This window comes from Mus caroli, chromosome 14, assembly GCF_900094665.2.
Source record: "Mus caroli chromosome 14, CAROLI_EIJ_v1.1, whole genome shotgun sequence".
Classification (NCBI taxonomy): Eukaryota; Metazoa; Chordata; class Mammalia; order Rodentia; family Muridae; genus Mus; species Mus caroli.
The window spans coordinates 109616673-109627512 of record NC_034583.1 but is presented as its reverse complement, the minus strand read 5'-3'; the positions used below and the strand labels follow the sequence as shown (position 1 = coordinate 109627512).

The 10840-nt window shown below is 44.0% G+C and overlaps 1 protein-coding gene across 1 annotated transcript in view; it reads right to left on the bottom strand.

Moving 5' to 3' along the window:
• The window catches only part of Rap2a (RAP2A, member of RAS oncogene family), a 27503-nt gene that overhangs the window by 15362 nt on the left and 1301 nt on the right, over positions 1-10840 (bottom strand). The window lies entirely within an intron of this gene.

Here is a 10840-nt window from a genome sequence, read left to right as displayed (position 1 = left end):
AAGAGGAGACCAGCATCATTGAGGTGACATCTTCTGAAAAGTGTTTTTTGAGAGCACAGAGGCTGTGTTCCAGAGATAACCAAGGTTGTACCTCATGCTACAGTAGGACTTGGTACTGTGTAAGAGTCACCCAGGTGGTACTGGTTTTGAAGGCATGAAAGGGTCATGCAGAGCAGCTGAGGCTCGGCACTGTGAGAGGCCATGGAAGGCCATTGGTGAAGGTGCAGCCTCAGTTGCAATTGATGGCCCAGGACAGAAGGGATCATGCAAAGGAGTTGAGGCGTGGCATCATGAAGAGAGCCTATGAGAGGCTATTGTTAAAGCCAAGTTACAGTGGAAGACAGCAGCATTTTGGAGAAGCCAGTACAATGAGATGACTACCAAGAACAGCAGCAGCAGTGGAGTACAAGCAGCTGGAGCCTAGAAGACAATGTGTGTGCTACAAAGGGCATGGCTGGAGAAGTGACCCAAGCCCTTGGAGGAGCCCAGAAGATTGTGAGTTGCATCCCAGACATTGGACAGTGGGATGCTTCTGAGATGGAGAGGAATGTGCAGCGCATAGACATAAGCCTCAAGGATCCAGGGAATGAGATGTGGTCGCCTGTGGGGAAAGGGACAGAGCCACGCAACAGCACTTATTCAAAGGGTCTGTTGGAAGCCACAGACTGTGAAAAAGGATGTGCTGCTGAGAGCAGTGGAAGAAACCTCCTTCCTAAGTCATTCCTTTCACCAGATGGTGCGTGTGCTTGGGTAGCCTCGGAAACAGACAGTCTGCCTGTTGCTACTGAGGTACTGATCTGTCTGGGACGGAGACACCAGCACGCTGGCTGCTGTTGGGGTGATGCTGCTAGAGGATGGGATTGCTCAGCCCAGGAATCCAGCTGGAGGCTCCCCTAGCACAGCCCTTCTAGCAGCAGCTCAGCACTGCAGGGGCTCCTCACAAACACTTCTGGAATAAGGCCACAAACAGACCTCCAACTCTGGTAGTCAGTGCCAGACTACCAGGGCCATGCCTTCCATATCAACGTTACCATGCAAAGGCTGAATGGAAGTCACTGAGAATTCTCTCAGCCCTGGCTCCTTAAAACAAAACAAAACTACAAACTGGAAGTCTGGGTCATTTTCTAGCTGGCTTTCATGCACATACACCCTTTGTCAGTTAAGGGTTCTCATGTATGTATGCTTGTGACTCTAGCTAGCCTTCAGATATGCATATATGTAACTACAGGTCTTAACAACGGACATCCAGCCCTTAAGTTTACTAACCAGGCTTACTGATGGCTTAAGCTGGCTTAGACTGTTGGTTCCCAAAGCCGGAAAAGTGAATGGTGAGAGAGAACAGGGGTCACCAGGAGGAGAAGGACATTTTTTCTTGGTTAAGGAGATGAAACTATAGTGACCACGCACTGTGCTCGGAATGTTGAGCCTAACGTCGTCTCCACAATGAGAATGAAGATATGAGGGCTTTACCAGGTGAGCGGCTGCCCCCAGGAGATGCTATGTTAGCAACATTAGAAAAGGCCTGAGAGACATTCCATTTTTCTCTTCCAGTTTCATGCATTTGTGTGAAGAGGAGCCATCTACGAGCAGGTCCTCACCAGACACTGAATATTCTGGCACCTTGATTTTAGATTTTTTTTTTTCTAGCCTCCAGACTGTGGGCAATATATTTCCATTGCTCAGAAGTCACCCAGGCTGGGGTATTTTGTTATAGCAGCTCCAACGGACTAAGGCATTTCCCAATGTAAATATATAATTATTGCTCCTATAGACAATTTTTTTTTTACCTTTAATGAGTTAGATGAGCAAAACATTCACCAAGAAAGGTGGCCTGAGAAAAGCAATGTTTCTGGTGGAAGATATTTCCCAACTTAAAAGTCAAGTGTTTTAAAGGCTGTATTTCGGTGTAAGTTAGAGCTGTCAGATATATATTCACTGACAGCACATTTTGGCACATTAGCTAAAGATAGTACACTGTATTTATTCTGCATAATGCCCAGGGCAATGCTATGCAAATCGGGGGGCTTAAGCCATATTATTTGATGTTGACAGTGATGGTTTTTATACAAAGTCAGATAAAACTTTTTCTGGAATTGGTTTATTAAGAAAAATCTGTCAACACTTTACTATATATAACCAGCCACAGAGTGTTAAAGCTTTTGGCATTCATGAAAAGATCTACTATCATCTCCAACTTCTCAAGAAGAAAAATGTTACTTAGTAAACACTAATATTCTATGCTGATGGTTTTTATATATAATTTTTAAAATTAAAACACATATAGTAAAGACCACTACAATTTCTTCCCAGCTAAAAAGTCCTTGTCAGCAGAGTCAAGCTTGCAAGGGGCAGGCAAAGACCCAGAACTCAGAGCGCGGAAGGCCTACAACCTAAGTCTCAGGGCACAGCTTGTGAGGGCTGAGGCAGAGGAACAGGCCCGGCACCGTGGCAGCTCCATGGGAACCTAGATGGTTCCCCAGAAACAGAGGCCTGGGTCTCAGCCTGCTTTCTGTGATTTTCCTTGAAACTTTTTTATTGGTACTTTGGGGTTGTTATGTAAAGAACCATTTTGTGTTCACTACTTCTTTAGTTATTTATCATACCCATGTTACAGATGTGGAAATTAAATTGCCAATAAGAGCTGAAGTTCACCTTCAACCGCAGCAACACTCACTGTCAGCAACACTCACTGACACATAGATGAGAAGGTCTGATCACTATGCACAATCAAAAATGTCATATTTGAGAATTGTATAGGATATTTGAGGCATTCACTGAAAACTGGAAGATGAGCATATCTAGATCTATAATAAAATATATGACCAATTACGGGGGAAAACACTAATATTTCACTTATTGAACCATAAAGACTTCAGGTAAAGAAGAAAATATTAATGTGTAATGAATAATTAATAAGATACAGAATTTCCACTCTGAATTATTAACTTCGGAGGTGACAGTGAGTATAGGAAGGAACTCGTTAAAGTCAGTGTGTCAAGCAGAGGCTTACAATGCTCCCCCTGGGTGGTTTTACTAAGTGATTTGATATTATCAGCAACTGCGGCCTTTTTACCTGTCTTCACGGGTTTCCTGAACCAGCACAGCAGACCCTCCCATGTCCCAGCCATGACATGTAGGTGTGGACAAAGTTCCCCCATCACCACAGGCTGAATACCTCTTATCTGAGACATGCGCACCAGACACGCTTCTCCTCCTGGCAGCTAACAGTCACCAGGAGTTCCATGACAGATCCCTCTAAGTTAACCATGCTCCAGTGGAAAAGCACACATCCCAGAACATTCGGGCAGCGCAGAGTGCTTTCAAAAGATTGGGTTTTTGTTTTGTTTTGTTTTAAAAAACAAAGGACACAAAGTTGAGTGTGTAAGAACGGGGGTACACCTGGCAAGGGTTAGGGAGGAGCATATAGGTGATTGATAAAATTAACTTTAAACATTCAGGCTGTTTGCTTCCTACAAGAGCGGCCACACCACTGGAATAAAAGTGACACTGTTGGCTTATTGGGCCTTCCATTTCCAAAGAGATGTCCATCTTTTAAAAGAACAAAGTTAAGCAATTTAGGATTCACCATGTACCATTATAAGATTATAGCGACTGTTCTCAAATATTTCCGATTTCTTTAAATTTTACATATATGTTTGCATTTTATGTACATACAATATTATATGTTCCTGTGGACTACAAAAAATTCCATTAAAAGGTAGGGCATGGTGGCACACACCTTTAATCTCAGCATTTGGGAGGAAGAGGAAGGTGGATAAGCGTGTGCACCGGGCTTTTCCAGTGGATGCTGGGACCGAGTGTGGCCTGTACAGCAAGCATCAGCCTGTACTTCCTCCCTATCTGTAAGTTTTAAGTCTTGTTGTAAAGTCTGGTGTTCTTACAGTCAAACTCTATTAGTTTTCCTAACCGATTAAAAATTATTTATAACTTTACACCATTAGCCTGGAAAACAATAAACACACAAGAAAAAAGTAGGTAAGGCTAGAGAACCATAGTTACAGAGGAGTCACAACACCACTGTAAACCCTAGAGTGGACCTACACTTTCCTCGCTAGGGTACAAGATCTGTGCTGACTACAGAAAAGCTGTGCAGCAGCAGCATCACCACCATCACCATCATCATCTCAAAGATCAAGTATAATGTGCATTTTGTTTGTCCAACAGTCCTTGCTTAGAAATATGCATAAATATGAACTATCCTTCGCTTTAATGTGCCTTACGTAACCTCCTAGAGGCTCCCATGGCCATTAAATCATCCAAGTGTTATCACCACTAACAAATGTTAGCAAGTAAGTCTGCCACACTGCCAGCTCTCCTGCTGGTTGGGTTATTTTCAAATATTTTTACCAGTTCCTCTGATCTTCCTTGTTAATTAAGTTTAAAGAATCCAATCCTAGGAGAGCCAAGAAAACTATTGTATCATAATAGTGATATTATGTTATAATTTTACAATTCAAAAAAAAAAAACAAAAAAAAAAACCAAAACCCAAGTTTCCCCCTCAAGAAGAAAGAGAAAAGCAACCAACCAACAAACACCTCTGGAACTCAGAGAGCAAAACCATCTTAAACTAACGTTTGTTACGCAATGCTTTGAGTCCTGCAAAGGGAATACAGCAAGTGTCAGGCACATAAAGACCTGCCAAGAAGATACACCTTAAGTATTTCCAGCACACAAAAACTAATGACTCAAGAGAATGAAGGGGGCGATGGACAGCTTGGGCCGGGCACTGTGATGACTGTGATGATGGTCTACCGGTGTGTGGGGAACTCCAGACAAAAAAGATCAATGAGAACTGAGCTTTCAAAGAGCAAGCTGTCGGAGAAGTGTTTTAAAGTGTGTTACATTTGTAACTCCCGAGTTAAAGTGTGTTACATTTGTAACTCCTGAGTTAAAGTGTGTTACATTTGTAATTCCCGAGTTCCTCCAGTGATTGATATGGAACTCAATGCTCTCTCCTCATTTCTGTAGGTAGCAGCTGAGTTCTTTCATATTGCTGAGGTGTTTAATGCTAATGTCCCCCCCCCCCAGACAGGGTTTCTCTGTGTAGCCCTGGCTGTCCTGGAACTCACTCTGTAGACCAGGCTGGCCTCGAACTCAGAAATCCGCCTGCCTCTGCCTCCTGAGTGCTGGGATTAAAGGCGTGCACCACCACTCCTGTTGTTTTTTTTTTTTGTTGTTTTTGTTTTTTTTGGGGGGGGGGTGAGACAGGGTTTCTCTGTATAGCCCTGGAAAAATGTGTATCCCAGGCTGGCCTCGAACTCCAGATCCTCCTGCCTCTGCCTCCTTCAGCAAATCCTACCGGCCTGCGCCACCAGATCCTTAACCACATTCCTTACAGTTCTTGATCTTGGGTTTTCTGTTTAAGCAGATCAACATTTCCCATTAATCTTTTCCTACGTTTAACTCTTCAATGTTTGACTGACAGGATTTAGTCACCAACTTTTCACGACACAGAGTCATTCATTTTAAAAAGTGACTCACAACCATTAGGCTCTTTACCTGGGGAGCCTTGGATTCAGTGCTTTGGATTCAGTGTTGGTTTCTAAGACTTGAAGCCTGTCCCCAGTCTTAGTGGCCTGTAGCTTAGCACACTGTGTGCGGCCTTCATTGTTTGCCCTGTGACTCCCAGCTCTGTCCTTGACTATAAGCATTTGATTCCAAATCCTATTCCCAGCCACATCTACTCACTTGTGCTCTACACAGTGGGTGTCAGCTAGTCTCAGTCTGAGTTCTGCAGATGACGCTGAGTTCAGACATTCATATGGAACCAGACCTTCAAGGCCTTTTCAAATATTTTAATTATCAGATGCAGCTATTTGAACGATTGTCATCTGGGCTGAAACAGCACTTTCTGTTACTCTGCTCTAATCTCACTCACCCATCTTCAAAAGTGAAGAGCACCTTTGACCTTTCCCTCTCCCACTCCTTGATGACTGAATTCTGGACAACCTTACCCCTGTCTTTCTCTAGTCAGCATGCTAGCTCAGTCTTTAGATATCATACAGACACTAAGTCGCACTGCTCAAGACTGCTGAGTCTCCCATCACCATTACACCATCTACCATCTCATCTCTGTTGCTATTTCTATAATTGATCTAACTAACCTTCTGTCTTTAAGTTTTAAAATCTGTTACCTCCCCCAGGTCTGTGTAAGTCTCTAGTTTAGCTGTCCTGGTCTCTTTAACACCCAGAATCTACCCTGTGCACTCCCCATGCCATTTCCTCCAGCCAGAGGACATTTTCTCTGACTTTACTGTGTTCGCCTGACCTCTGACCTCTTCCTTGTTGGCCTGACTGGAAGCACTCTTGCAGAAAGCATCTCCTCCATCTCCAAAATCAACTCGAAACACTAAAATGCCTGGGGAAACTGAGTCCAAGTGCTTTCCTCTCCGAAGATTACTCTGTTGCTGTATTGTTGTTGTTTCCTGTGGGCTGTTGGTCTCAGGCCGCCACCTAGGCATTGAGTCAGTGAGAATGCTTGCAAACCATCCCAGCAAAACATGTGCAACTACACTACAACAGGACGAGAGGAACAGGGTGCCAGCCTCCAGGCTGTTGTGTGGCTGAGGGGGAGCCAGATGTGAGGTTAGTTAAAGGAATTCATTCAGTTTGGTAAGAGGAAAAAAAAAGGGCTTTTCTATGCTGGAGAAATCTTTCAAGCCGGGGTGAAGAAATGGGTAAAAACTAATTGTACAAAAAGACAACAGGTTCCAAGGCAGGAGAAGCCAGAGAGAGAGGTTTTTAACTAAAAGCAAGCGGGGATGCTGGTGGGGAGGTGCATCTGCACGGCCAGTGGGGGACCTGAGCATGTGCACTCAAAGGTCATGCTCAGAGTCTACGCGCCTTACCCTAAGATACAGACCTAGAACAGTAGTAGGTTCCAAGTTCAAGTTCAAGTCAGGACCGCCACTAATCCTGAAACAGGTAAGAAGGTGAAATAATGCAATCAGTGCGAATTTTTCATTTGTTAAAATATAAGTGCTCATCGTTTGTTTTCTGTGTGATCTAAAGTCAAGCAAAAAGAGGAAAAAGAAGAGGAGGAGGAAGAGGAGGAAGAGGTGGAGGAGGAGGAAGAGGAGGAAGAAGAGGAAGAGAGGAAGAGGAAGGGAGGAGGAGGAAGAGGAAGAGAGGAAGAGAGGAAGAGGAGGGGGAGGAGGAGGAAGAGGAGGAAGAAGAGGAAGAGAGGAAGAGGAGGGGGGAGGGGAAGAGGAAGAAGAGGAAGAGAGGAAGAGAGGAAGAGGAGGGGGGAGGAGGAAGAGGAAGAGAGGAAGAGGAGGGGGGAGGAGGAGGAAGAGGAAGAAGAGGAAGAGGAGGGGGAGGAAGAAGAAGGGGAGGAGGAGGAAAAGTGGCATATGATTTACACAAAAGCCATTTTTAGATTCGTCACTTGACTTTGAAGTCTTCTGTTTGTGTGTGTGTCGTGCAAGTGTATGTATATTGTGTGTGTGTGTGTGCATGAAAGAAAGGGAGAGAGGAAGAGTGGAGGGAGGGAGAGAGAGGGAGAGGGAGAGAGGGAGAGGGAGGCAGGGGGAACAGGAATGGAGAAATACTTGCCATCTATGCATCAGGACCTGAGCTCAGAACCCTCAAGCCTAATAAAATCCTCAGCAGCACACAGCTACTAACCAGTACCTGAGAAGGCAGAAATGGGAGGACCCCGAGCTTGCTGTCCACCAAATTGTCAAGATCCAGGCTCAGTGAGACACTCTGTCTTAGAAACTAAGGTAGCAGGCTTGAAAGGGGTCAGAGGTTAAGAGCACTTATAGAACAACTGGGTTTCAGTCCCAGCACCAACACGGCATCGTACTGTGACTACAGTTCCCTGGAGGCCTCTTACCCTCTTCTCACCTCCATGGTATACATGTGTGGTACACATCTATATTTGTAGGCATACATTCATACATCTTTAAAAAAAAAAAGGGGGAGCTGTGGTGGTTTGAACAGAACGACCCAACAGGCTCATGGATTGGAATGCTTAGTCACCAGGGAGTGGCACTGTTTGAAAGGATCAGAAGGATTAGGAGGTGTGGCCTTGTTGGAGGAAGTGTGTCACTGGGCTTTGAGGTTTTCAAAGCCCATGCCAGGTCCTGGCTGTCTCTCTCTGCCTGTGATGTTTGCGGTTGTAGCTGTCATCTATTTCTCCAGTGCCCTGCCTGTCACCATTCTCTCCATTATGATGATAATGGATACGTGTCTGAAGCAGTGAGCAAGTCCACAGTAAATGCTTTCTTTTATAGTTGCCTCTGTCATGGTGTCTCTTCACAATAGACTAGTGACTAAGGCAATGGCTCAGTGGGCAGAGGTGCCTGCCACATAAGTCTGCCTACCGGAACCCAAAGCAGGGGGGACAGTCAAGTTGCCCTCTGACCTTCACATGTGTATCACCGTTCATGTGCCATGGCCTCCACACACAAACATAATAATGAAAATGTTTTAAAACAAAATGAGGTTCAGAGCAAATGAAGGAGACATGCCAGCCTTTGGCCTCTGCATGACTGCACACACAAGGATGCATGTGTGTACACACACCTAACTCAAAAAGAGATAAGGGTCCATTTTAATATTTTTAAAAAATGAGATATTCTAGACCATATCAATACAGTGAGAAGCTCCATTTATGGAGCTGTGTTACACGTTCATTTCCCTGCCTTTCCCCCCATAAGATCTCCCCATAAGGGAAGCTACTCCACTAAACCAACAAAATATTTTCCTAAGGCTAATTTACATTGCTCTTACATAGCACTCTTTGTAACAGGCAAGGAATTTTAAACCACAATTACAAATATGAACTATTTCCTCTAAGGCTGCAATGATATGTCACGGATAAAACCAATGGAGGTCAGAGGGACAAACCTGAAGAGTGACAGAAAGGACTTTCGCCCTGTTCTGCGCATCAACGACCACATGGGCACCCATGTACACATGGCAGCATGTCACCCTCGTGACACTGGGAGGGGATGCTATTTTCCCTTTCACAGAAAAGGAAACTCAGGCCTATAAAATAAGCAAGTATTTCCCTAAACCACAAACATCTAAAAGCTATGAACTCTACTATGGTACCTACGGCAATAATGTTTAGTCCTAACAGACTTGGAAGATACAGCATAGGAAAGTACAGGAGCTGAATAAGTTTAATACTGAGTGGCATATTAAAGTGATAATACTTTAGAGTTAGCTGGTTGAAGAAATGTATTATTAGCTAAAAGATACACCTGTGTAGAAGAGGCTACATGGACTCAGAGATCTTAAAAATTCTCTTTATCAGTAACTGGGTGAGTTATCAAGCCGTAGCATTTCAGTTATGCCAACTGCACTATGGCACTATAACTAACCCCCCAAAGGTCTTGTATGTCATATGTAAAGCAGACAGCTGGCACACAATGAGCAGAAGATGGAATTACTGAATACTTCCTATAGCAACTGAGTAGTTAAGGAACTGGTCCCCCAAAGAGTAGAAAATGCACTAACATAAAAACCGTGCTTTATCTTGAAAGGAGTTAAGTGCCCCCGCGCCAGGTTTGAGTACGCCTTATACACTGCTGTGCAGTGTGAATAACCTACAGCTCTCCTGGACCCGGAAGGCAAATGATGAAATTAGTTAGGGTGAGGTACAGAAAACAGGACATAGAAGTAGGGGCCCAAGCTGGACACGGACAATTTAATCTCAGTGCCCCATGGCAGAGGCAGGAGAATCTCCATGGATTTGAGGTCAGCCTGGTATGAATGGTGAGTTCCAGGACAGCCAGGCCAACATAGAGAACCTGTCTCAAAAATTAAAAAAAAAAAAAGGAAGTGGGTCCAGAGAGGCTCTCATGACACAACATTTACCCCACAGGAAAACGTTGCTCAACTCAACTCAGCTCATCACTGCTCTTCTTACATCAAGAGCTGCCACTGGTAACTCTGGGTGAATAGATTCCCAATCTCAGGCTGTTGTCCGGGGTGAGATGCCAACGGACTGGTCCAGTAAATAAACTGGCCCATCATTATAACTGAGAAACGTGAGCTACATGAAGCCAACAGAAACTATGACATGATGTGGCCCATGACACTGGGGATCTTAGCATGCTGGCTCCTGCACAGACATGTGGGCATGAACTGGGTGTGAAGGTGGGACAGCTGGAGCACGTACATCATTATCTGTAAACAACTTAGAGACAAACGTATTCACATACCCACATGTGTGTACCACACAAGGAAACACATTTCTAAAAAATAACACTAGAGAAGCTAAGGCTACCAGTGTCACCAACTTTGGGAAAAGATCATAATCATAGCCACTGCTTTGTGATTTGGAATTTAATTCGGGAATACAGAAATTACTAGTCTGGCTGGAGCAGGCACTGAGGAGAGGGCATTTCCTCTGACCTCTGTACAGGGTTAAAAACCCACCACTTGGAAGGAATTTTTAAGTACTCCCTGAATACAAATAACTTGCTCTGAGCTCTGAAGTGTATAAACCCCAAATGACGGATAAGTGTGATTGTTTCTACCTAAACCTTCAATGGTGACTTCAAATGTAGCTACAGGTAGAATAATCCTGGAAGACTGTCAGTAGTATTAGTTAATAAGGACCAGAGAGGAGCATTATCAGTAAAGAAGAACTAGAAAATGCTGCCAGAATTCTGTAGTAACATGTTAGACTTTCAGTATTTAAAAGGTTAAGGGGAAAATGCATAGCATCAACTTAGGAGAGAACAAACACTAAAAGCATTCAGGTCACCAGCCACATGCAAAAATGCATTCTTTGAACACTGTATCAGGAAAAAGCTTGTCTGCTGCTGCTGCTTCTTTTTTTTTTTTTTTTTTTTTTTTTTT